The following is a 26,649-nucleotide window of genomic DNA, read 5'->3' as shown; positions in this document are numbered from 1 at the left end:
ATAGTATTTATGGCCAAGTAAAAAGAACTCAACTGAAATTAAATAATTTAGAACTTGATAATTTTATGGACTATTCAATTTAACATGACAAAATTCATGCTCATTTTTAACGAATGATTTTCTAATGTATTTGTAAAAATTTTTACTAATTGAAAACAATAAAATTTTGACTTGACTTTGACTTGTATCCCCTATTTTACCTAATTGATCCCTCCCTTCCCTTGCTTTGTACACCACCCTTAATACTGTAAAGCGCTCTGGTTCCCATCACGGGTCTGGTTCGCGCTCTATAAAACTATAAAATAAATAAATAAATAAATACGTTCAATAAATAATATAAAGCAGAGGACGGACCAGCATGAGGTCACCTCAAAAGGAAGGACAAGGAAAAGTCAGTCCTCTCTCTGACATAACAATCTAAAATCTAATATTTTTCTCTGCTTTATCCTAATCTGTTCTGCTTTCAAGACACACTAATGCTAACACTTTTTTCGACTACACCCAGTTCTCAAAATGGCTGTACGATTAGGTTAATGCAAAATGATGCAACTACATCTTCAACATGCTCTTAAAGTTTCTGATAACAAAAGATTCTCTCTGCGTCCTTCAAACTGTATCAAGATAAGATACATGGAATAGTCTGCATACTGCAGGTGACATTTGAATGCACTATTCCTTAAGGCATGCCACGATAATCACAAAGAAAAGAGAACATCTCTTCACATGCTAAAGAAGGATGAAGTACATTGCACTCAACAATATCAGAACTCCGGCTTGCGTAGAAATAAAATGTTGACTGTCATAAAACAAAGATGGCAATCAACATTAACACGTTTTGAAATTCAGGCCTACCTGAGCTATATAATGAAACTAAACGTGAATACACATAATTTCTCCCAACATTATCCTTAGCGTGACAATGAATTAATGTCATGTTAATGTAAAACATTTAACATAAAACAACTTCATCAAAATCCTTACTGGCCAAACAACCAGATCAAAGCACTGTTGCATGAGAGGATAAATGTGTGAATGACTCGGTGAAGAAGAAGGCTGAGGTTTAATTAAAGAGTTTGTATACAGGTTTCAGCCTGGCAGTTTCATATTTTATGCGCATCCATTCATTGATTAAAGATTTTCAATCACTATCCATAGTTCATCAATGAGGTGAGTATTGTTCGATTTGTCAGTGTAATGACCCATGTGTAGGTCAAGTGTAAAGTAAGATCCTACACAGGTACATCTGGGCGTTTGGAACCGCAGCAGGTTCAAACCAGCTGTCTTCCCAGGCTGCCTTTTCTGGACCACAATTCTATTAGGGATTAGCATAATGAATCGCTTTTGAAGTCTTTAAAAAAAAACACACCCTCCTGGAGTTTCAGAAAACACCAAGGAAAACCTGTGGCCAGAGTTACTAGGGGATTATGAGGTGAACCCCGAGGGGCTCTTCAGAAATAACTGGCAGAATCACAAAGGGCGGCACAGAGTCCACAGGTTATTAATTACAGGAGTTTTGATTCTTGTTGCTAATCATCTGCAAACGGTTCAGGAGGATGAAGATGGACATCTTTGTAGGTTAGGGCAATACACTTTGATGTAGAGGGGACTGTGTCAGTGTATATCCTGCTGTTTCCATGGCCTATTCTATTTCTGCATGCTCTCTATTTTCCTCTTTTTGAAAGGCTACCCACTGGGATCCAGGGAGAGATTCCTTAGATCATAACGGGGGCATCCTCTTGTCCAGAGTTGAGGAGGTCATGGCTGTTTATTTTGAAGTGGATGCTCTAGAGGAAATGCTCCAGCTAAATCCCTTTCGACTGCATTACTTTATGTTTTTAACACTCATTTACTACTAGTTTTAAACAGTCCTGGAGCCGTTAAGCCATTCCTTGGATCTAGCTATGCCTATTCCATCATGCTGCAGGACTTCAATAAGGAAAGTTTATGATCATGACAAGAAATTGTTCCAAATCTGGTGAGATAAATGAGCGAGTAAACCATGGGAGTGTAATACATTTGTGGTCCTTCAAAATGTTCAAGCATTGATTTCTGTATTTTGATTGTCTGCTTAAGTAAAAAGTGTGTTATCTTTATTATTTATCTTATAGCATAGTCAATAAAACCCTTCTTCGAATATTCTTGCAAGACAGTCTTTGCTAACTTCATTCTTACCTGGAGATATCATTTCGCGCAATTGAAATGAAGAAAAATAGACATATGAAGAGATTGTTAGAGAGTGATTTTTTGTTGTTTATGCAATAGGGTGCTTATCTAATGGAATGTATACACGTCTTTAATGGACGGGTTGCAGGAAGGAAGAAATTAAGTAACGACGATTAACCATAACATATCCAAGCAATGCAGACAAAAGGCTCAAAATTAATAAAAACCAAACCTGACAAAAATGTGTGTTAGTTTCAAAACAGAGCACACCATGCACTTTGACAACTCATTATGAATAAAAGAAAAATATAAATGTTTCTTGCAGCCAACGTAATTTACAAACATCACCTTAGTGAGAAGTTCTTTTTCTGAAGAAAGTATTGATTACATTACCAGAGGTCACAAAAAATAACGAGGAGTATTTTAAATAGTTTTCTCACAAACATTAATCTTTAGTTGTTTGAAAACACATTGTTCTTGATAATATTTCAGACATACCGTTGATCAGAGCAGAAGACCTTCTAGGCTTCATGCTTCGGTTCACACTTGGACCTTAAAAACATTTTGACATTATTTGATGCCTCAGTTTAGGGAAATCATTTCATATTTTGCAAAGACAAATATATTATATACATTTCTGAAATGAAAGGGAAGCTATGATAATTGTTGGATTACTGTTTGTAAAATGTGAAAATGTAAATTTCAAAGCAAATTGGGAAAATAGTAAAAAGATGAAAATTAAATAGTTCATGTCATGTAATAAATTCAATAAAACTAGAGGATATACCTTTTTGGCTTGATGGACAATAGTTACAAGATAGTTTTGAACCCTCGCAAAATATACCCCATAGTTCCTCTAAAACCGAGGGGATATTCTAAAGGAAGTGGCGGAGAGAGGTGTTAGCCTTCTTGGCTTAACGACTCGCTGCGCCACTTTGGAAAAGCAAGGCTGCACCATATTCACAAGGACATGGTGCAGCCTTGCTTTTCCCCCTGTGATGGCGCTAAGTTTCACAACTTAGCGCCAACGCAGGCACCCTTGCACCAGAGTGCAAAGGTGTCTGCAAGCAGGGAGGTTTGTTTATGTACAGGAAGGTGTCCCTTCCTGCACATAAACAAACCTAAAATGCCAGTTTGTAACCTACATGTGTGCTGCTTCACGCAGCACACATGTAAGTTACTAAAAGGCATTTAAAAAAAAATGTTTCTTTATGTACAGAAAGGGACACCTTCCTGTACATAAACAAATCATGGCATTTTGCATTTTCCATGTGTGCTGCACAAGGCAGCACACATGAAAAATGCAAAAACGAGGAGAAATAAAGCATTTCTCCTCGTATCGTCAACTTAAGACCAGGGTTTTCCTGGTCTTAAGTTTGGCATTAGGTCCCATTTACACTGCCGTTGTGAATAGTGGGCAGCGTAAATATCAATTGGTGTTGCAGTGGAAAGCCCACCACAACACCCACTGCATGCCCCTTTCACGCTAAACACAGCATGAAAGGAGGCCTATTCACAAGGCATCGTTAAGCCACGTTAAGTGGGTTTGTGATGCTGTGGTGGCGATAGGGGCTTGTGACTATGCCCAGTTCTTTTTTAAATAGCATTTTAGCACTCAGGGGCAGATCTACAAGGAAGTGCCGCAGCGTGGCACCGTAAGCCCTTTGGCTGCGCGACACTGCAGCACTTCCAAAGCACAGGGATGCAACATATTTACAAGAATTTGTTGCATCTCTGTGTTTCCTCCTGCGCTGGCACACAAACTGCAGCCATGCACTGACACAGGCACCCTTGCTCCATGGTGAAAGGATGCCTGCGTTGTGGGGAGATTGTTTTTGTGCAGGAAGGGGCACATTCAGACGCATCTCCAGATCTCATTATTCTGGGGATGTGTCTTGTTCCATGGGTGTTGCATGGGAACACCCACAGCAACACCAATGGACTGCCCCTTCAACGCAAAGTGCTGCGTGTGAATGGCCCGTATTCACAAGGAGAGGAAAAGTCACGCAGGGTGGCTTTTCCTGTCCTTGTAAATATGGAGGAGCCCCATGCGCCACCATTATGTCACGAAAAGTGACATACTGTTGGCGCAGGGGGCTTGTAAATCTGCCCCTTCATTTTTAGCATCATGCTACTCTGTATTACCCAATGATAGGACACCCACATTAAGATGAAGTCAAGAAGGGTCTACCCTAGGTTGCTGGAATCTCCTGCATAGGTGCCCTAATAACGGGGATCGTTGAGGAAGGTGAGCGTGGGACCTTCCCTTTTGCCCTTTTTTCTTGATTGGCGACAGGTCACAGTATTTCTTCATACAGATGGTCATTTGATGACGTAGGAGGATAAGACAACCCTTGCTAGTAATGATGTGTACAAGCATGATCTATAATTTATCTTGAACTGTCTAGTCTACTGATCTAATTTCTCCACGCTCTATCATGACTATAATATTTAATGATGTATGTGGCATCCTGATATTTTCTGTTAGACTGTTCAATAGGCAGAGTATATAGATTTCTTGTTTTAATACCATCAATAGGAATGTATGCTACTGGTATTAGCTATAAAAATGTTGAGTTTTTGATTATGCTGAAACACACAATCATTTAATGATTGTATGCTCTTTTCCTTGTTTGCAGCCCTTATGATGTCCCAGATGGCGACGAATTACGTCGGCTGTTAACTTTGCACATAAAACCAATTTAAAGCTGACTGATAACAGTATATGATTTGAATAAAGAAAACGAATCACACAACGTTCGTCTGGAAGACTGTTTATGGAATCGATTCAATTAATGTTAATATGATATTTGAATCTCATGAATCTGTTTTGTATTTGCACGTTCCTTCTCTTTTTTGATTCATGTAGCAGTAACGGGGGTTATTGACGATGCCCTTTTAAGAAGTTGATCGTGACTTTTTTCACTTTAAAGTATTCAGTACTAGATTTTATTTTTTAACTCTCAGTGCACAAAGTAGTAGACCCTACATCGTCAAGTCGTAGAAGTCTTGTCATTATAAAGACGTAGGCCATACCTGAAGGTGGAAAATGAGCCCCCCCATTAACATTGGAGTGCCAGAGCCATTTTCGGGATCTAGTGACTCCTTTTTTGTGTTTTTTGTTTTTAAGTCCTCATACCACCGTCATATGCAAATTGCATCCTGCCAGCCATTCTGTACCCCCCAGGCTTTTCCGATATCTCTATAGTCCAGCGCACAAGCCCATCCAGTACCTTGGTTGCTCGTTCCACGCAAGTGTAATAATAGGACTGAGAGAGTTCAGTTTTTAAATTCTTATTATGCCATTCCAATTCTGAAAAGCCTCCCAGATCTTAGAATGCGTATTAAACTCTAAACCAGTATCCTTTTTACAAGTGCTTTTTGTTTTTGCCGTCTGGAACCAGTCTATCCCAAGGAGTGGGGAAACTTCTATCCATTCTTTACAAATTTCTCGCCTACCAAGGAGAACCAGATAAAAGAGCAGGGCCTGCTTATCCCTAGTAAGGGGAAAGCTCTGCTTATTTTCTACTCCTAACATTATTAATGGTAAGCTTATTTTAAAGTGGGCACATAGGATTTCATTGATAGTCTTTTACATTGTGGACCAATAATCCTTGATTTGTTACTGATTTAAGGAACGTGAGTGAGTGTTAATCTGCACAAGTCTAGGGATTTATTGATCCTATATTGAACTACCTACTTGAGGAAGTAAAGGAGCACTGATTCCATACATTACCCCCTCATGGGTCCTCCCTGTCCCAGTCCTTACTACGTAAGGCAGTCCTGCCTCCACCCAGCCAATCAAAACGCCAAAAAATCAAAAGGTTATACTTTACGTAAACCCCTCCCACACACCGCCATACCTGTATTATTCTGCTCTGACGGCGGTCGGAATGCTGATGTTTCGTGTACCTGTTTTCCTTTCCGGTTCTCTTACGGGATGGTTGCGGTCACATGAGTGTTTCTTAAACTTATGCTTCAAATGGTTATTTGCAGTTTTGAATTGTGTCCCTGTTTTTGCAGGTGAGCGGCCGAACCGGTGCTCCGGTCAGTCACGCTCCTGCTCTGAGGCTAGGACACTCCTTGCGCATGTGCTGGGCTATAGCGGTGTGCTCTCCTCGTGTCCTGTCCTTGGGTCATTCCGGCGCTAATGTTTTCAGGCAGCGTCCTGCCCCCGCGGATATGTTTGCAGTATGTGGCTGTTGGTGGAGATTGCAGGGCTTCCCCTTTGTTGATTTTCAAGTCTCACTTTAAGGGGCATATTATTAAGGGGGTTTATCTCTGCTTTTTTGGCTTTAAAAGCCAAGAAAGCGGAGATATAATTATCTCCCTATTACCTAGCTGTCGCTAACACCAGTTAGCAACAGCTAGTAGGAGATAGCAACCATCTTGGGCCCCACTTTGCATGTCAGTGATATTTATCACTAATGATATGCAAAGTGGGCGTGCCAAGATGTTAGCGACTGGAAACAGTCTCTAACATCGCTATCTCCTATTACCAACTTTTGGAGATATTCGCGCTAAGCGCAAATATCTCCAAAAGCTAACACCTGCCCTGAGCAGTTCTTAGCCATGTTATCCAATGGGAGGTGGATAACATGGCTAAGAGCATTAGCTCAGTAATGCATGAATATCGCTGACTTTTCAGCGATATTCATGCATTGCGGCAATTTTTATCGCATTTGTGATAAACCTTGGTAATACCAAGGTTTATTTGCGGTAAAAATCGCCGCAGCGCAGCGGTAAATGTTTGTCTCTAACCAAGCAATAGCGATAATTATCACTATTGCTTGGTAATATGCCCCTAGAAGACTTGCTGTTTGGGTGTAGTATTTATTAGAGGTTGCTGGGCACTTTCTGTGTGTGTATGTGTTGGGAGTTTCCTGTGGGGTTACTCCTTTTTACTCGCAATGAGTGAGGGGGCTTCTTCTCCGGTGCCTGCGCAGGCAGTTTCCAGGGAGCATAATGTAGCATAATGTCCAGGAGCTGCAGGAGGATGATGTTTTACAGATTTCCAGGGTTGACTGGCAGGATTTAATAAATTCTGCTGTCCAGTCTGCGCTGCCGGGACCTGTGGCAAAGAGGTCTAAGGATGATGAGGAGGACATGGACAATTCCCCTAAGGGAAAGTATGTCCAAGTTCAAGTTCAAGTTTGGCATTTATATAGCGCACTACTCACCCATAGGGTCTCAAGGCGCTTGAGGGAAGGGGGTAATTACTTATTGAAAATCCAGGTTTTGAGTTGTTTTCTGAAAGAGAGGTGGTCCTGAGTAAGGCAGAGGTGGGTGGGGAGAGAGTTCCATGTTTTGGCCGCTAAGAAGGTGAAGGATCTTCCCCCCATGGTGGTCCTGTGGATGCGTGGTATTGCGGCGAGGGCTTGATTGGACGATCGAAGTTTGCGGGTGGGGGTGTAGAAGGAAAGGCGCGTGTTGAGGCATTCGGGCCCTAGGTCATAGAGGGCTTTGTGTGCGTGGGTGAGGAGATGGAACATTATTCATTTGCTGACGGGGAGCCAGTGGAGGTCTTTCAGGTGGCTGGAAATGTGAGCTTTGCGGGGGATGTCTAGAATGAGTCTGGCTGAGGCGTTTTGGATACGTTGGAGTCTTTTCTGTAGTTTGGCTGTGGTTCCGGAACACAATGCGTTTCTGTAGTCCAGTCCTCTAGTGACCAGTGCGTGGGTGACCGTCTTTCTAGTCTCGGTGGGGATCAAGCGGAAGACTTTTTTGAGCATACGTAGGATGTTGAAGCATGACGAAGAGTCCAGTATGAAGCCTAGGTTACGTGCGTGGTCCGTAGGTGTGGGGGCATTTCCCAGTGCCGGTGGCTACCATGAGTCATCCCAAGCGGAGGGGGACGATCCCAGTATGAGGACTTCCGTTTTGTCCGAGTTCAGTTTTAGGCGGCTTTTTTTCATCCACTCGGCTACTTCTTTCATTCATTCATGTAGGTTGGTTTTGGCGGTGTTGGGTCTTTGGTGAGGGAGAGGATCAGATGGGTGTCGTCTGCGTAGGATATGATGTTGAGGTTGTGTTGGTGAGCGATGGATGCGAGGGGACTCATGTAGATGTTGAAGAGTGTGGGGCTAAGTGAAGAACCTTGAGGTACGCCGCAGATGACTTCGGTGGCATCTGATCTGAAAGGGGGAAGGCGGACTCTCTGGGTTCTTCCGGAGAGGAACGAGATGATCCATTCGAAAGCTTTTCCTTGTATTCCGATGTTGCTTAGGCGTTGTATAAGGGTGCTGTGACAGACTGTATCGAAGGCTGTGGAGAGGTCAAGTAGGATGAGGGCGACAGTTTCTCAGTTGTCCAGCAGCGTTCGGATGTCTGTTGCTGCAATGAGGGCGGTTTCGGTGCTGTGTTTGGCTCGGAATCCGGATTGTGATGGGTCGAGGCATTTGTTGGATTCGAGGAAGGCGGCGAGTTGACTGTTGACAGCTTTCTCAATGACTTTGGCAGGGAATGGGAGGAGCGAGATAGGACGGTAGTTCTTCAGTTCAGTGGGGTCTGCTGTGGGTGCTGAGTTCGGTGTGTTTCCAGCTCTCAGGGAAGGTGCAGAGGATGTTGGGGGAGGGTTTAGGTTCGGAGGTGGGTGGGGTGGACTGATCGCTTGGCTGGCTTACGAAGCTGTTGTGTATGTCGGCAATTTTGTTGTGAAAGAAAGATGCTAGGGAGTCGCAGAGGTCTTGGGAGGGAGTGATGTCGTTGGTGCCGGCTGAGGGGTTGGTAAATTCTTTTACGATGTTGAATACTTCCTTGCTGCTGTGGGCGTTGTTGTCAATTCGATCCTTGAATGCTGATTTCTTGGTGGAACGGATCAGTTGGTGGTGTTTACGGGTGGCGTTCTTGAAAGTGGTTAGCTTTTCGGTGGATGGGTATTTTTTCCAAGCTTTCTCGAGGGTTCGGCATGTCTTCTTGGATTTCTTAAGATCATCATTGAACCAGGGGGCTTTTTTGTGCCCTTGTTTGGTTGGATTGTTTTTCATGGGTGCTAATTCGTCAGCGCTGCGGGTGATCAATTGTGCAAGGTTGGTGGCTGCTTGGTTTGTGTCTGATGAATTGGCAGGAGGGTTTTGGTCGAGCGATGTAAGAAGCTGGTCGGTGGTGATTTTGTTCCAGTTTCTGCGGGGAATTGGTTGTGGGTTGTTATGGGTCGTAGTCTTACGGTAGTTGAAGTGAACGCAGCTGTGGTCTGTCCGATGGAGGGCTGTGGTGTGATTGAAGGAGATGTATTTGCTAGATGAGAAGATTGGGCCGAGCGTGTGTCCTGCACAGTGGGTGGGGGTGTCGACAAGTTGTTTAAGTCCAAGATTTGCGAGGTTGTCCAAAAGGGTGGAAGTGTTGTTGTCGTTCTTTTCCATGTGGAAGTTAAGGTCGCCTAATAGAATATATTCCTCGGAGGGGAGGGCGTGTGGGCTTATGAAGTCAGTGATGTCTTCGCAAAATTGTGTGCGAGGTCCTGGAGGTCTGTAGATGAGGGTGCCTCTGAGTGTGGTCTTAGGGTCAGTGTGGATCTGGAAGTGGAGGTGTTCGGCTGTTGCGAGGTTGTCGTCGGAACTGGTCGTGATGCGGATGGTGTTTTTATGAACAATTGCAATGCCTCCTCCTATTTGGTTGGTGCGGTCCTTACGGATAATCTTGTAGCCGTCAGGGATGGCTATGGCGACGTCAGGCATTGCTGGGGCGTTCATCCAGGTTTCTGTGAGAAAGGCGACGTCAGGAGCTGTGGTGTCAAGTAGATTCCAAAGTTGGATGGCGTGTCTGTGGATTGAACGGGTGTTGAGAAGGATACATTTCAGGAGGTTGGAGTCGGGGATCTGTTTGGTGTTTGTGGATTTGGTGAGGGTCCAGACGCAGGCAAACTTGCAGGAATAGCAGGTGAATGGTCCGTGGGTGTGTCCTGGGGCGGCTTGGAAGCAGTTAAGTTGTCGGTCGGTGTTGAGTGCTGAGAGGGTTGCGGCGTCGTATGTATTGCGGGGGGAGTGGGTTTTGCAGGGACCAGGTGGTTTGGCGCTGGGCGCGGTCCAGGCGTGGACGGGCGTAGACGGGCTTACCTTTGGCGCACCTTCGGTAGGTCCATCTGTCTTAAATTGCGAGTGGAGGGGGGGGCGGAGCGTGGGAGGGTCAGCTGGGAGGCGGGAGCAGGGAGGAGACACGGGCCACGAGCACAACAAAATGGAAGGACAGAAAGTGAAACTGGGGCACGAACACAATGATGAGGCTAAAATGAATAAAAAGCAATGCAGCGCAACTGTCTAAAATCAAAAATACAATGTAACGATATCAGGCGCTGTGTCACCGTTGAGGTGCACTCGCAGAGGCAGGCAAAGGGCGCTATGTCAGCGTCGAGGCGCTGGAGCTGCAGGCGATGTCAGGCGCAACAATGGGCAATGCAATCTCAGATCAGCAGGAGGGGTGCAGGTAAGGTAGGGAGGTGAGGCAGGGAGCGAGGAGGAGCGACCGCCACGGAGCGGTCCATATTTGGGAGGTGCTTGATTTTGACCCTAAATCATTGTCTGATGAGGGGTTTTACTCCCGGTATAATTTCTGTGTGGTAGATGACCTTCCCTTCCATGATGTCCTGAAGGATATCCTGACTAAGGAATGGCTTGAGGTGGATACGCACGGTATTCCTTGCTTTCTGGGGAAGCAGTATCGCCTGGCGGATTTTGACACCCAGTTTCCTGCGATTCCCAAAATCAATTCTTTTTTGTCTTCTATGACTTTCACCTCCTCTTCCTCTTTGTCATCAGAGGAAGCTTCCCTGACGGATCCGGTGGAGTGGAAGGTGTAGTCTGCTCTCAAACGTTCTTACGCCGCTTATCATTTTGGGGTGCGTGCCAGCACTTTTGCGGCCTCAGAGGTCCTGTTGAAGGATTTTGATAAGTTGTTTGACTCTCTTCAGAATCAGGGGGACCCTACTCCTGTGTTGGCTCAGATGGAGGTCTTGGCGCAATTCCTATTGGATGTGTCTTTTTATTCCTTGTGGGTCTCCTCCTCAGCGGCGTGGGTAGCAGTGGCGGGTATGAGGTCTCTTTGGACCAAACCTTGGTGTCTTGAGACTGCGCAAAAGTCATTGGTCCATAAGCTGCCTATTGAGTGTCCCCATCTCTTTGAGGATGCTTTGAATGCGATAGTACAGGGCTCAGAAGAAGAAGATGTTGACGTCTTTTCAGCCCGTGCATAAAAGGAATCCTTTTTTCACAAGCAGGGTTTCCATGGGGCTTGTCTTCTCAGCCTTTTTATGGTCGGGCCCGTGGTCAGGGGCCGCTATCCATTATAAGTTCCGACCTCAACAGAAGCAGTAACAGCAGCAGAATCCCTCTGGTGCAGGACAGAAGTGACTTTTCCTCGACTCCGTTTGTTTGTGGACCGTTGGCCAGCTCTGATTTCCGACCTGTGGGTCTTGTCTATCATCATGTTGGGTTACAAGATTCCTTTCCGGGGCCCTACCCCTCTGGATTGTTTTCTAGTTACCCAGTTGTCCAGAGATCCCATGAGGTGTCTGCCATGTTGTCCGGTGTCGCCATGTTATTGTCAAAGGGGGCTGTTGTGCCCGTTCCAGTGGAGGAAGTGGGCCTGGGGTTCTATTCCCATCTGTTCCTTGTACCGAAGCCAGATGGTTACTTCCGCCCGATCCTGAATCTCCGATCTCTGTTGGTGCGTTGGATCATTTACCGGATGGTCTCCTTGCAGTCTGTCATTCCCCTCATCCAGGAGGGCAATTTTTTGGCTTCTCTGGACGAATGTCTGACTAAATATCGAAATCAAAAATATCGACATACAAAAATATCGGGACAAAAATATCGAAGTCAAAAATATCGGAATCCTATCCCTAACAAGGTAAGTACAAAAATATCGAAAAAATAATATCGTAGTACAAAAATATCGAAATTAAAAATATCGTTTTTTAAAATGTATTAATAATAATGTTAAAATAATTATAAAATACATATAATGTTACAAATATTAAATAAAAATATTAAAACATAATTAAAAAATTAAAACTAATACATATACATTTAAAATAAATTAAAAACGTAATAATTTAATGTCATTTTATATTTTGTAATTTCATTTAATTGATTTAATTTAAATTTATTTAATTTTTACCCTGTACGACTGTACCCCAAAAACCCAAAACTGACCCAGAACCCTAAAAATACCCCTTTACCCAAATACTGAAAACTGACACTGAACCCTAAAAATACCCCTTTACCCATGAACTGAAAACTGACCCAGAACCCTAAAAATACCCCTTTACCCATGAACTGAAAACTGACCCTGAACCCTAAAAATACCCCTTTACCCACAAACTGAAAACTGACCCTGAACCCTAAAAATACCCCTTTACCCATGAACTGAAAACTGACCCAGAACCCTAAAAATACCCCTTTACCCAAAAACTGAAAACTGACCCTGAACCCTAAAAATACCCCTTTACCCAAAACTGAAAACTTACCCTGAACCCTAAAAATACCCCTTTACCCATAAACTGAAAACTGACCCTGAACCCTAAAAATACCCCTTTACCCAAAAACTGAAAACTGACCCTGAACCCTAAAAATACCCCTTTACCCATGAACTGAAAACTGACCCTGAACCCTAAAAATACCCCTTTACCCATGAACTGAAAACTGACCCTGAACCCTAAAAATACCCCTGTACCCATGAACTGAAAACTGACCCTGAACCCTAAAAATACCCCTGTACCCAAAATTAATTAATATTATTTAATTACCAATTAATTATTAATTAACAATAACAATAAAGTAAATATATTAGCACATTTGCTGTAATTAATTTAATTTAATAATTAATATTATTTTGCACAATTAATTAATTAAGAATAACAATAAATTATATATATAAAAATTACTTTAATTAATTTAATTAAATAATTAATAATAATTAATTACCGACTAATTAATAATTATAAATATGAAAACAAATTAAAATAATTAATTAACTAATTAATATAAATTAATTACCAATTAATTATTTAAAATATGTACAAACATATATCAATTAATTAATTATTATTAAATTACTTCCCACCCTATTCCCCTATAAACCCATAACCCGCTACAGAACATATTTATCAATTAATAAATTAATTAAAAATTATTTAAAATTAATTCTCAATTAATTAATTAATAATTCCTACTAATTAATAATTAATTTAACATAATTAAATTACTTCCCACCCTATTCCCCTATAAACCCACAACCCGCTACAGTAGTAAAAGACAATATTTAATAAAATAACATTAAAAATAAATAATAAAACATAATAAATACAATATAATATACACTAAATTTATTTAAAAATTGATATTAGTAACATCAAAGTTATTAATTTCGATATTATTAACATCGATATTTACAACTTCGATATTACTGATATCATACCAATATCGATATTTAGACTGTCGATATTACTTACCTTCGATATTTTTGTATATCGATATTTAAACTTCGATATTTTTGCATATCGATATTTAAAAATCGATATTTTGTCTGTGTACCCTCTGGACTTGGTAGACTCCTAATTTCATGTTCCAGTCCATCCTATCAGTCAGCGGTTCCTGAGGTTGTAGTCAAGGGGATGTATTTCCAGTTTCAGGTTTTACCATTCGCCTCTCCACTGCTCCCAGGACTTTTACTGAGGTATTGGCTCCTGCTGTGGGGGTTTTGCAGCATGGGGGTTTCTCCGTGTTTCCCTATATTGATGATAGTTTGGTCTCTGTTTCCTCCTTTCCTAGGGCTTTTCTGGCGATGGGGCTACATTGACCCTGTTCCAGGATCTGGGATTCAAGTTAAATCTCTCATCTGGATCCTGTTCGGAGACTTCAGTTCATCAGGGTCTGTTTGACACCTCTCTGGGGGCGGTGTTTCTCCCTCCTGTCCGGATCCTTTCCCTGCAGACTCTGTTGCGGGATCTGTTTAGTTGTCCCTCTGCCCCGGCTTGTGTTTGGTTGCGCGTCCAGGGATTTATGGCTGCTACCACCGCTGTGGTTCTTGTTGCTCGCCTGCATCTCAAACCCTAGGTGACTCATCTGTTGGCTCAGCGGGACTCCTCCAGGGTGGATTACGAGACACTGGTTCCTCTCTCTCCTGCTCTGGTTCAGGACTTGGACTTCTGGCTTTTCACTCCCAATCTGGAGAAGGAGGTTCAGTTTTGTCTTCCACCTCCCCTTTTGATGATGACAGAGGCTAGTCTTTAGTGTTGGGGGCCACGTTGGGGTCCTTGGAGGCCAAGGTCAGTGGTCTCGGAGGGAGAGACCCTGTTCCTCGAACTGGCGGGAGTTGGCAGCCATCTGGGAGGCGGTGCAGTTCTTTCAGGTTCATCTCCACAGGACGAATCTGTTGGTTTGTACCGACAATCCAGTGGCTCGTTGTTCCTTGAACCGTAAGGCGGGGGCAAGTGCAAGTCTGAAGCTGCTGGCCTCCTTGATTTGTGCTTGGGTGGAATCGGCGGTGTACATTCTGGGACAGTTGAATTTTCATGCAGATGCTTTGAGCAACAATCTTCCATCCTCTGTTCTGTATCATCTCTCTCTTCCTCTGTTCCAGTCCCTTTGTCCTTGATTTGGGACTCCCTGGATTGATCTCTTTCCCTCTCCTCACAATACCCTTCTCCCCGGTTTTGTTCCGAGGTGATGTGTCCTCAGGCGTGGGTGGTGGATGCTCTTTCAATTCCCTGACCTTCTGGTTTCCTGTATCCCTTCCCTCCTATTCCCCTCCTCCCGAAGTTTCTGCAGTAGATTTTGGGGTGAGAGAGCGTCGGTCCTTTAGATTGCCCATTTCTGGCCTCGCCGCCTTTGGTTGCTTCTCCTGTTGCAGCTGGCGGCGGGTCGGTTAGTCCGGTTTCCTTTCCGCTCTTGTCTCTGCCTTGTCTTCATCGTTTGCAGCTGCCGGCTTGACTCTTGAGCGGTTAACGTTGGAGTCTTTGGGCTGTGGTGGCTCGTGAAATCCACTTGTCACGTCGGCCTTCAACCCTTAAGTGCTATTGTCGTCATTGGGGTTCTTTTGTCTCTTGGTGTTCTTACCATGGCGTGGATCCTGCTTCTGTATTGGATTTTCTCAGGGATTGTTTTTTGAAGGGCCTTACCCCTTCCACCTTGTCTGCTCAGGGGGCGGCGGTTTGTGTCGGGGTCCTGGGGCCTCCTTGGGTTTTGTTGCCTCTTTGGTGAGTTGGCTTCTTCTGTGCTTTCGGCTTCGTCGACCGGTCTCTTCCGTGAGTGTGCCTTTTTGAGATTTACCTACTGTTTTGCGGGGTCTGCAGTCGCCCCCTTTTGAGCCCTTGCTGGAGGCGGACTTGTTATGGTTGTCCACTAAGGTGGGTTTTTTGCTGACCATCACCTCCAGTCGTCGGTTGGGTGCCTTGCTCATTTCATATCCTTATTTACAGTTCCTGCAGGATTGGATTGTTTTGCTGCTTGATCCGGTTTTTCTGCCAAATCTTTGAGTTTCCATTTGCAGCAGTAGGTGATACTTCCTGATTTGCCTGCTGATGGGATTTCCTTGTTCCCCCTTCTTTTGATGTTCCCAAGGCTCTTTGGATTTACCTCCACCGTTCGCTGGAGTTTGGGATTTCTCCTGCCCTGTTTGTCTCTTGTGGGGGTGTGGCTAAGGGGAGGAAGGTTTCCACTTCTACGATCAGTCGGTGGGCGCATTTGTCAGTCTGCCAATCCTATACATCTTTGGATCTGCCTCTTCCATCTCAGGCGCAGGGTCGTTCGACGCGTTCTGTGTCTGCTTCCTGAGCTGAGGCGGCGAGGGTCTCTGTCCAGGGAAATTTGTAGGGCGGCCAGCTGGCAGTTCCATCATATGTTTGTATGGCATTATCGTCTTGATGTTTTACATGCCTCTGTTGACAGTTTTTCTGTTGGCATTTTGAATGCTGCTGTTCATTGTTCATTTCTTTGATTAAAGTTTTGTACTTTTTGCATGGATCCATGGTGTTCTGCGTGTTTTCTTCTTGGTTCTCTGCTTGTGAGTTCCTCACGTAGTAAGGACTGGGACGGGGTATTGTCTTGTTACTTATAGGTAATCTTCATTACTGCGATTAGGGTCCTCCCTGTCCCTGTTCTCTTCCCTCCCTCCCTCCTGCTGTGTTTGTTTCTGGGTCTTGTTGATGACAGGCATGGTGGTGGGTGGAAGGGGTTTATGTAACCTATAACCTTTTGATTTTCTGGCTGTTTGATTGGCTGGGGGGAGTCAGGACTGCCTCACGTAGTAAGGACTGGGACAAGGAGGACCCTAATTGGGGTAAGGAAGATTATTAGTAAGTAACAAGACATTACTCTTATGCTTCCCGGTTGTCAAATATAAACTTTGTCATGGGCATGGATCGAGGCTTGGCTGTTGTTGCAGTCAAAGCATTGTCTGATTTTACTAGTCTCAATTACCGGCTGGTAACATCAGGCCCGGTATTATCCCAAATTGGACAGCCAGGTTTAAGAACACCGGGCCAGGCGTGATCAGGCAGAGCAGAATTCTATTTGGTACTACTGCTCCACATTACACGTCATCATCATCATCACATCCTTACTAGCCACATATTCACTCATTCATTGACTTATCACTTACTCACTCATGCTTAGGCAGTCTTTTGTCACAAAAAGCAGCTAAACAACGTACATATATTAACTTTGTGCATAAGTGCTGTCAGTGGGCACAGATAAGTGTTTAACTATTGCATAAAGAACCTGAATAATATTAACCTTAAACTAGAAATGACATTGGTAAGGGTATATAACTCTACTATTCGTAAATACCTTGTTTACAAGTGACTCTGCTGTCCTTTGAATTAATTTGACAGTCCTGTAAAGAAAAACAAAATATTAAAGACTAATGAGTGTTGATTTCATGTTTCATGTAATAATAAAATCAAGCCATGGAAATAGAGATACTGTTATTCTTTTTGAAATATCATTTTATAATTTAAGGTTTGGGTTAATTTAGACTTCTTGACGGTTCACTAGCACAGACTACCGCCCACAATATTAATCCCATTTTTTACAGTTAATAAATCTGCCCTGAATTTTTGAAAAAAAATAGTTAGGGGCTTATTTACAAGCCTGTTGCGCCACCCGTACGTCACTTTTCCCATGTTAAAAATGATGTAAAATTGGTGCAAGGGGCATGTAAATAAGTTCCTTAATGCTTAATGAGCAAGCATGCGTAATGTGCACCCGACTAGGTATTGGGACTCGTTGGTGCAGATAGATTTGAGAACAAAATGTGCACATTTGGAGGTAGCTCAACTCAAAACTCATGCAACGCTGCACAGCAAGCATAGTTAGTAAATTCATTTGCAATTGTACAGAGATGTCCGTGCGAGAAAACATACATATGTATTTCTGCGCTAGTGAACATCTAATTTACAAAACAATTCTAGGAGCAATCTTGGGAAAAGGAGAATAGTTTGAGATTCCTTGTACTATTCCTGGAATGTGGCTTCCCAAAAACTCAGAAATGTAATTCAAACTTATTGCAGTGCAATTGAACTACATTTGTCACAGCTGAAGCGTAGCCGATACATGCCCAGACTCGTATTATCTTGGCTGGGTCATTACTGACCAAACAACAGGAGTTTTGCATCTATTAGGGCCATAAAATGGGATCTAGGGAAAGTATGAGTAAGAGGCACCCTCTGGAAATATATAGGATGAGCCAAGAATTGAAATTGAACATTAAAAAGACAGAGAAGGTGATCACTACACTGGAATGTGAGGCTGCAGAGAACCACAAGCTCAAATCAAAATTACATGAGAGTAAACGCAAATATCAATATCAGTATGCTCTTTAGATGAATGTTGGCCTGGCGACTAGAAAGGAAAATATAGAATCCATCTAGCTTGGTTGTTCAGAAAGGGAACCTAAACTGCACATTGATGGTGACTAGCTCAGCCTTCAAAGAATATCGGAAGTGACTATATACGCAGAGTGAAACCCCGGCCTGCAACTGATTAGTCAATAGGGAGAAAACACGTCAATATATATACATATGTTTAGAACAGAAAGTTGCCTAAGCAGATACAGTGGCTAGTTTTTTCTCTGGCTTCCAGGCTGGTTAAGGTTGCGCTGTACTGGGAATGTGCTCGCCTGACTGATCGAGAGCCTTGGGTTGCCAGTCACGTAATTTCAACACATTGATTCATGGCTGTTGTGGTATCTGGTTCTCAGTGCTATGCATCTCTCCTAGTTGTCTGCCTTGCTGCTCAGCCAGAATGGATGTACTGCGGAATGCTGGTGGCATTGGGTTGTCTGAAAGGTTATCAACATAAGATTATACTCAAAAAGGATGCCATTCCAGTATGCTGTAAAGTAAGAAATGTTCCCCTTATGATCTACATCTATCTTCAATACCATATTCAATAAACCATCTTTATCATTGATCTACACCTCGATTACTGGACTTATATATACCTTATTACAGCTGTCTCTCTCTCCTGGGTGTAAGAGTGCACTGGATTCGCAGAGGGGGCTCAGCAGAACCACAATGTAGTGCTGTTTGTTAGAGATTATGGGCACATAAAGGGTGTAGTGCCTGTGGGGGTTGCTGGGAGTCAGTGTGCAGTGCTGCATATAGGGGAGTGAGTCTTTTGCAAGGGGTGGGGGTGGTCCCTGAGTGATAGGGTCTTTTGGGATGGAGAGGGAAGAGCCTAGAGGCTCTGTATGTGAGGGCTATTGAGGTGGGACAAGGCATAAATGGAAGAAGTATTTATTTTCAGAGGGTTCCTAACAGAAGAGTAGAGACTGCACAGAACTCCATTGAGTGAGGATGGTGGTTGTGCAGAGAGACTCTTGGAGGGAGAAGAGTGTGGGACCTGTGGGAGAGGGTCCTAGGAGCAAAGAGTCCCTTTTGTAGGTTGCTTCTAGTAGTTAGAGGGATTGGTCCCATGAGAGGAGCCGTATACATTAGAGATGCAACTGTAGGTAATAATTTCTCACATATTGAACCCTTTGCAGTGTGTTCCTCAGTTAGAGGGGTGATCTGTGTCCAGTGAACTCCTGTCACAGAGGAAAACACTGCTTGTCCAGTGGTTTCTGCCGATGAGAGGTGCTGACTGTGTAGAGCTGCTGGTAGTGAAGTGGGTGGAGCACATGAATGTATGGGAGCTTCCTGGAAGTGAGAGTCTAGCTGTGCCTCTGGAATCATCTGGGAGTGAACCTGTCTTGGATTGGATGGAAAATCGCTATGTCGGGAGGATCTGCTATGGAGCACATGTGGTTGCTGGGTTAGGTGTCTGGCTTAAAGCATGAATATGTTGGCTGAATGATGCTGTTGTTGGAGCACGTGGAGCTGGCTTAGTCGTACTACTGCTGTAATGCTTGGTCCTCATTGAATGGTGTTGCCATATGAGCATAAACACAGATTATGGTCATGTGCTGGAGCAGCCCAGACAAAGAACAGATGAACGACATAGCATTCGGAGCGCTAACGCTTCACTCTATGATTCTGTCTCCCAAGCAAAGGACAGAAGTTGCTCAGTGAAACTACCATCAAACCACATGCATTAGAGCATGCTACTGTCGTGGCAGGAGGTGGCTGAATGGTGTTGCTAGCAGGGTACAGGATGCCTGAATGGAGTTGGCAGTGGAACACAGGCACTGGATGGCTGACAGATGCCACCACAGTCACAGCAAACCTTGGGAAAAGGCTGAGTCTCAAGATCAGGCTGGTCAAGAAAGGTAAGCCCTGTTACTGGCTACTGAGATTCTGATGGAGCCCAAGGGTGGGGTAGGAATGACTTGGCTGTATATAGTACTCTCACCACTAGGAGAAGAGCACTGTTTGAGATGGCTGCTTTTGTTGAACACTTAGAGCCACTACTGGACCTTGCTGAGGACTGTTGTGAAATCCTGCAAAACTGACTCCTTGCAAGTCTTAAACATCTCATTCCTACTCTTTACATCTCCAGCTCCCTGAGCCTGTGGCTTCCTGGGCCCTATGCCTTGACCCTCATTGTCTTTTGCTCCTCTTTAGTCAATTCTTTGCACATCTCTCCTTCTCATGCCTTCTCTACATTGAGTTCCCCTCTGCTCTCTTCTTCATCCGCTAATCATTCTGTTGATTCCTCTCACCTCCTCTGTCCCTCCAAGGAAATGCTTGCCTCAGCACTGTTTCATTGTTCCAGGAGGAGTAATCAGGGTGTCTTTGCTCCCAGCCTATGAAGTCTGTTTATGTCTTGCTCAGTCACATGCTTACCCTGGGACTATCTGGCCCCTCCTGCTTGCTCTAAGCTGGATGAAGAAATGGTGAGGCTCTGAGTGGGAGGAACTTGTCCTATAGACGTGACCTATGTAATTAAGGACATTGCTTACAACATTTAAATTAAACATTGTGCGTCACACAATGTGCCACTTGACTTGCATTTGAATGCCTTTCTGAGAGCTTATTGTAAAGGAGCCAGACCTATTGGACTTGCCAATTGTTGGACTTGGCCCTTTTTGTAGGGTCATCCTAGAACTTTTTGCCTTCCTCCTGTATTTTTTCTTACCTTTGTTTGTGGTTTTATGACTCTGGGCACTTTACCACTGCTGATCAGTGCTAAAGTGCATATGCTCTCCCTGTAAATTGGGTTTATGGGTTTGTGATATCATGATTGGCATATTTGATTTGTTAGTCAGTCCCTAGTACAGTGCACTGTGTGTACCCAGGGCCTGTAAATGAAATGCTGCTAGTGGTTTTGCTGCACTGTTTGTGCCATCCACATAAGCAGCCTGCAAAAGTGACTCAGATCTGCCACTGCAGTATCTGTGCGCAGTTTGGTACTGCCATGTCGACTTGGCAAGTGCACACACTTGCTAGGCCCCAACCTTTCCTTTTCTTACATGTTAGCCACCCCTTAGGTAGGCCCAAGGTACCCCTGTGGGCAGGGTGCAGTGTATGTGAAAAGTAGGGCATGCCCTGATGTGTATGGCATGTTCTGATAGTGAAATACTACCAATTTCGTTTTTCACTATTGTAAGGCTATCTGTTCCCATAGGATAGGATGGGAAGTTTGCTTATACCATCTTAAAAACATAACTACCCCTGATAACAAGGTAGGAAAATAAAGTTTAGTATGCCTGAACTCAGAATGTTAAAATGCATCTTTTAGTGAGGGTGATTTATATATTCTGTGTTTGAAAATACCACTTTTGGAAAGTAGGTATTTTCTTGCTTAGCCATCCAGTGAGCCTCTGCTAGGATGTGTATTGACAGTCTGGCTTTGGAGTGACAGGGGCGGGGGTGTGCAGTGGCACCAGAGAGGCTGGATGAGTCAGGGCTGGGCTGCATAGACCTGGGCTGCATTTGGAGTAGGGGAGGAGATTTCCTTTCACATGGATGGGCCTGGTCTGCCTTAGGCAATGCTGTCTCCAACCCCTGCCAAGAAGCTGCACCAGAGAGGACAGAACTGGTTTTGACTGAGTGCAGGGCTTCTCTGCCACCAGAGAACAAAGGATTGTTTCTCTATAAAAAGAGGGACCCAGACCCCAGACTTTTATATTACTTCTGGGAAATCAAGAGGAACTTTTGCCAAGGAGAAGAGCTGGAGAAACTGAGGAGGAATACTACTCCTATGCTGTTTGCTGTCTGGGGTTGGCCTGCAGTGGCTACTTTCTGGCAAGGAAAGGGAAAAAGGACTTTGCTGTTTGATGTGTCCCCTGCTTGAGGAAGATCTCCAAGGGCTTGAAGAAGAGCGTGCCTCCTGTTCAGAAATTTCAGGGACACAAAGACTTCACCACTATCTCCCCTGAACCTCCTTGCTGCTCTGAGTTCTGACCTGCCACAAGGTGCCTGTAGTTGTTCTGGGCCTCCGGAGGTTGTTCTGGCTGTTGGGAGCTGGAAAAGTTATGCAAGCCTGCTGTCCGGCTTTAATAACTCACGCATCATCCTGGATCGTCGCATCGCATAGAGGCGCCAAGACTATAACATCATTGGGGGATGAAGTAAGAAACCAACGCATCACCTCCCCGCCCAGTACGAAACTGACGCATCACCTCCTCTCCAGTAAGGAACCAACTCATCGCTTCCCCTGCACAGCAGTAAGGAACCGACGCTTCACCTCCCCCGGAGCAAGGAACCAACACATCACCTTCGCTGAGTGTAAGGACCTGATGCTTCACCTTCCCCATGGCCCTTTTTGTTGAGTGCGTGACGCATTCAAGGCACTTTGTGTGAAAAGTGTTGCATCTGCAATATGCTTTCAACTGAACTATTTCTACCATTAAAAGTCATACTTTTATTACTGTATTTTGGATTTTCATCGTTTGGTCTTGTTTGGTTTAGATAAAGATTACTTATATTTTTTTTTTCACTGCTGTGGTGTCCATTTGTAGTGTTTTCACTGTATTACTGTATGTGGACCTTTAAGAGTATCTCAAGAACAAGTCTCTCAGTACACATTACTACGCCATTCAATGCGCTTCCTTGCCAGTTACTTTACTGTAACTCTGTACATGCCGACAGATGTTCATCTGATAAATAATATACAACGGCATAGTTCATCAGCGACTCCCAAAATCTGCAATTGGTTCAAAAGTTGAAATCTGCCTTGTTGTAGTTCTTCTTAGTCCATTAATAAATAGAAACTTGGTAACAATATAGTAGAGACTCGCAAGAAACCAAAATGATCATATTCATTTAAACGTTCCAAAAAATAATTGTAACTATCTGTCTAACTTAAACTGTCTTTAGATTCTTTAAGAATGCCATTTAATGATAATTGCAAATCGTTGCCTAAATTAAAAGACAATTACTTTCAATTTGAAAGGCAGGTTTGTGTTAATGACTACTCGATTAAGCTTGTCTCTTTGATCAGCATAGAAAAGGAAACTTATTTTCCTGCCTGTTGTTTTCTCTATATTTAAGCCCTCAATGGTTTTTACAATTACACTTTTCATTTCCTAAACTGAACTATTTAATGTAAGAATGAAATACCTCGAAGATTATATATAATGACATGAGAAACGTGGATAACATTAATTAAATGTACTTGGTTATTTTTTTGTTTTTACATTACATAAAGGTTTCGTTGTTAGCAGTACTATGCCATACACATTGAATACATAATTAATCAGAAATGCCATATTTGTTTTTACAAATAAATATATTGTACATGCAAGCAGTAAACAGATCAAATCAGGTTCTAACTACACGGTGAAAAGAAAGGGCAGGTAAGATAAATGGTGAAATAGAGAAATGAGTAAGGTATTGTAGGCCAGATGTACTAAGCTATTTCAGCACTCACTAAAACACCTGTGATTTGCTAAATCACAGGGGTTGTCAGTGCTAAATGGCATTTTACAATGTACTAATCACATTTTGCAATTTTGTAAATGGTTACTGAATCGCCGAAATACATATTAAATAATTTGGATGGGTTGTTGTTAAAAATTGGGTCTCTAGTTGGCAGAGGCTCGCGCACTGTCCAAGTAGGGACCACAAACCTAGCCAGGGTAAGCCAGACACACACCCTAAATTAACCTGTGCTCACCCTCTGGTAGCTTAGCACAGAGCAATTCGGCTTAATTTAAGAGGCAATGTCTAAAGTATTTGTGCAACACTTAAATTGCATTAACCCAATAAAAAACGCCACACAATGACTTTACAGGGGTTTAGAAGAATAGAGAATATGTATCTGAATAAAACAAGACCAAAATGACAAAATTCCAATAAGAAGAAGTTGAGATAAGAATGTTTAAAGATTTAGGATCCAATTACAATGCACATCGCACTTTGGAAACAACGCATTTCGGATTGGCGTTTTGTCTTTGGAATCGACGCATCACCAGCACAGCTTGGACAAAATAAAGGCATCACCTCGACTGCAGGCTTGACATTGGCGCATCGCTCATCTTCACCTCACATTTTGGTGTTGCGACCAGGAAAAAGGTACTCCGTTCACTGGGCCTGCGTGGCTATTCTCCCCAGCCTGCACTCCATCGTGGTCAGCTTTAACTGTTGACTTTGCTCCGATCCTGTTCGATCAATTAACCCCCACTTGTGAGCAGTGGTAAATTGCTTAGAGTCTTAAAACCAACAAAAGAAATTCAGCAAATAGAGGAGGAGGAATGCAAAAAGTTTGGGGTGACCCTTCAGAGAGTGCTATTCTCCAACAGAACGTTGGCAGTGGTTCCCTGTACCACTGCCTATTCCTCAACAAACTTTTTCTTAACATTCACAAAGGAGAAGCAGACCCAGGGGATCCCTTTACTGTTAACAAATGGATTAACACCCTCTTGGAATTGGCCCTTTCTGCTGTGTCACCCTCAAACATTGTGTCTTCAGGAATTTGCTTTTGTTGGCCGTAGGATACCTTGCCGATTGGTCCCACTACTTTAAAGACGTTAACATTGTTATCGGGGGACTTCCAATATTCACATCTAATAATTATTAACATTCCCTTCGCTCTAAGACATGTTTTGGGGTTAAAGTCCTCATTTTATTACAAGGTCCTTTTCAACTGATATAACACATACTTCATCCTTCAGTGAATATTAGAGTAGGTTACTCTCTCTGTTTCCTTTTTGTAAACATCTCCACTTCTTCTCCCTCATACTGACAGGTTTTCTTATACCTAACTGAAGTTCAGATTTCTGGACCTGACAAGAATCGATGAGGAAATACAACTTGAATAGCAGAACCTAAAAACTGATGGACTCATTGCTTCACACAGTACATGCAATTTAGTTTACCCATCTCTGGAAAGATGACACACTTCAAGATTGTGATTTCAGATACTTACACGATTTTATTACTCTCTAGGTGATACTACCTTATCACTGTATTTTTTCCAGATATCATTGCCAGCAGTGAACTTCTCTGCTGGGCACTTTTCCTTTACAAAGTCCTATTATGAGATGACTCCTAATGGAGCATTATACATTCCTCACCATACCTTATTAGTGCTAGGTTAGTTGATATTTGTCTTTTTCCTAAATATTCTCCTTCTCAGCTGAACTTTTCACCTAGTGCTATTTGTTGTTTTACCACGGTATGGGCATGGAGTCTGATGATAAATCACTTTGCATTTTGTATACTTGCGCTTCCCCCCCACTTCCTTTATTTTTCACAAGTTGGATTCTGGACTTTTGCATGGCTAGCTGGACTCATTGTATTGAGCACCTGAGGGTATCACAGTGTGTAACAAGTTTGGAAATAAGTTCTTCATTCACAGTTATCGCAGTCTCTCCTCTACAACATGGGTCCAGTAGCTTTCTCTCTGGCCCCATACACTTAATAAATGTTTGTCTCTGTATTTTCATAAAATATGAATGCCATATATTTATTCATCATTTTACAGCCTTGAAACAGTCACTGTGTGATGAAACATGTGTCGACTGTTATTCAATAATGAATGTAAAGAAGATTACAGAACCTTGCTTCTCCCTGCAATAAACTTTCACCAGAGAAATCTCCAGTCTGTGTGTACCAGAACTGGTGCATTCACCCTGTTGCATGAGTAGAATTGGTGCATCCCTCTTGGAACCAACACATTGCCTTGAGAGCCCGATGCATTGGAACCGTGCATTGCCACCACAGTAGTGTGGAGAGATCTAAATCCCCTCAACTGCGTGGAGAAACTCAGCACATCGCGAAACAACGCATTTCAGCTTTATGCTTTGTCTTTGGAACCGACACATCGCCACCACAGCTTGGAGAAAATAAAGGCATCACCTCGACTGCAGGCTTGACATTGGTGCATCGCTCATCTTCACTCCACATCTTAGTGTTGCAACCAGGAGAAAGGTACTTCATTCACTGGGCCTGTGTGGCTCTTCTCCCAAGCCTGCACTCCATCGTGGTCAGCTTTAACTGTTGACTTTGCTCAAATTCTGTTCGAAAAGATAACCCCCATTGGCGCTTATTGCTTCTAAGAGCTAGAACTCTTGTTATTGAATAGAAATTCATAACTCAACTCTACTTTTTGGATTTTTGTTTCTTTTGTGTTGACTTTTTATTAACATTACTGTCTATTTTTCTAACCTGGTGTGGAGTCTTTTTGTGGTGTTTTCAATGTTTTACTGTGCATGTATGTGTGTTGCACAAATACTTTACACATTGTCTTTCTAGATAATAAGCCCAACTGCTCTGTGCCAGGCTAAACCAGGGTGAGCACAGGTGACTTTTAGCTGTTTGAGTCATACTCCTGCTTGCTCCATAAATTGTCTGGGAGCATAGACATGACATATAAAGAAGAAAAAGCTGACAACAATGAGCACGATGTGATCTTTTAAAAACATCTACTCCTAAAAGTGCAAGCAAATACCGTGTAAAAAGGAGGCTAAGGAGTAATTTTAATTATCCTAGAGAAATTTCTATAATTTCGTGTTACTCCTTGAAACAGAATTACAGATAACAATGTGATTAGTCCCACTCACATAATTAAGAGTAATTTGGAGGAAAAAAATCATACCGCAAGCGCCCATTTAGCAAGTATGAGTGGCTGATCGTTCTGCGATTCATGTTTGTTGCATTTAGTGTTA

At 43.1% G+C, this 26,649-nt stretch overlaps 1 protein-coding gene across 1 annotated transcript in view; it reads right to left on the bottom strand.

Annotated features, from left to right (window-relative positions):
• Nucleotides 1–26,649, bottom strand: part of CLNK (cytokine dependent hematopoietic cell linker) — a 1,199,791-nt gene that overhangs the window by 756,290 nt on the left and 416,852 nt on the right. The window contains exons 6-7 of the mRNA XM_086964527.1: nucleotides 16,947–16,992; nucleotides 2,662–2,715 (exon numbers count right to left, since the gene is read on the bottom strand). The gene's annotated coding sequence lies outside the window, so the exon portion shown is untranslated. The remainder of the gene's footprint in view (nucleotides 1–2,661; nucleotides 2,716–16,946; nucleotides 16,993–26,649) is intronic.

This window comes from Lissotriton vulgaris, chromosome 3_2 (genome assembly GCF_964263255.1).
Source record: "Lissotriton vulgaris chromosome 3_2, aLisVul1.2, whole genome shotgun sequence".
Taxonomy (NCBI): Eukaryota; Metazoa; Chordata; class Amphibia; order Caudata; family Salamandridae; genus Lissotriton; species Lissotriton vulgaris.
This window is presented reverse-complemented; position numbering and strand designations above follow the sequence as displayed.